The following is a 1,805-nucleotide window of genomic DNA, read 5'->3' as shown; positions in this document are numbered from 1 at the left end:
TTAAAGAATATAGATCGGTGTAAGTACTTACTGAAACGTGTTTTTAAAAAATTAAGACAATAATATTAAGGGTTACGCGATAAGTGCATCCCATATGTAAATGTTCTTATTGTTTTACAGATTAGTTATTGAAATGATTGACAGACGCTTTTTTAATATACATAATATAATTTTGACGGTTTTACTTTTACAGTTTCATACATTTTTAACGATAAATTATTAAAATAATGATAATTGTTAAGTTAAATAATAATTTTTAAGCTTGAAAGACCCTATTTTGAGAGTGGCTCTGAATATTAAATAACTCTAATTATGGTTAGGTTAGCTATTGGTAGGTACATTTTTACATTCCACGCACGAATATTCTGATTCGACGCACCTTGAGCTATCTTAATACATTGTATATCTTATATAGTCTATAATAGATAACTGTGTATATTAACTATGACGTAATTTTCATTATCAAAATATTTGATTTTTGTATATTCTTTTATCATTAATTATGAAAAATTCATTATAGTGAATACCAATATATGAAACGTTTTTTTTAATATCCTGAGAATTGTAGCGCTTTTTACTTTTCCCTTTAAAAAACCGTTTGCTTCCACTGCATATTGTATCAATGCTATCGAGAATAAAAATCGTTACATAATAAATTAATATGTATAGAACATAAGTCGTCTAGAAGAATATAATAATAATATTAGTTATTACAATATTATTATTCTTATAATGGACGCAAGACGTGATTTAAGTGCGTCTTGCATAGTGTATATGCGGCACGCTGTTCGAGGATAATAATATATTATATGGATGAAGCGTATATAATGTATTATAAATTATAATAGACATTATATTGTTATAATATGATAAACTATAATAGACAATATGATTGTAATATTATAAACTATAATATAGACAATATCATTATAATATTATATCTACGGAGTACGCGTAGGGATATTATATCATTCCGAAAACCATAATATTATATTATAATATAGACGTAGGTGGTTGTTCACCGGCGGAGAAACGGGTGCAGGCAATATTATTATTACGACTGCTATATTTTTATTTTTTTTTTTTTACTCCTATCTCCGAAATCGTCTCCGTACCTCGCGAGTGTAACATTAATAACAGTAATAATAATACGATATAGGTATAGTGTGCCGCCACAGCCCGCTGGCGAAATATTATCATTATTATTACAATAATGGCTGCGTTTGAACCAACGGCGGCGGTGGCGGAGCGGCTGCAGAGGCGACGAGGGAGCGGAACGGCAGACGCGCGCTCGCGATATTCACGGAAACCGTAAACGTTTTAACACGTCGTGTTTAAACCCGTGAACGATGCAGATAGCTTTATGGGTCGTGCCGAGCCGTTAATGAGCTGGTTGTCGACATAAATCGTCCTCCGCCTCTAGATAAATCACAACGCCCGGTGAGTTTGGTTTTGGGCGTGCGTGTGTGTATTTAAAACATCCGGCACGTTTCTAAATCAACGCACCCGACGTCGACGACGACGACGACGACCACGCTGTGTGTTTTTGCCGCTGCGTAAATAACATTATAAATTATATTATACATATTATAATACATAATAATAATAATAATCGCTCTGCATCACATCGGCGGCACTGTGTAAATTATTATTTTCAAACGCGCACAGATCACGATGATATACGCGTCGTCGGCACCGGTGTTGTGTATCCCGCGTATCGTATATTACGGCGCGATATTTATTATAATATTAATGATATCGCGCCCGTGTGTGTGTGTGTGTTTGTGTGTGGATATAACTACTAC

The sequence above is a fragment of the Acyrthosiphon pisum genome, chromosome A1 (genome assembly GCF_005508785.2).
Source record: "Acyrthosiphon pisum isolate AL4f chromosome A1, pea_aphid_22Mar2018_4r6ur, whole genome shotgun sequence".
Classification (NCBI taxonomy): Eukaryota; Metazoa; Arthropoda; class Insecta; order Hemiptera; family Aphididae; genus Acyrthosiphon; species Acyrthosiphon pisum.
Note: the sequence above shows the minus strand (reverse complement) of the source record.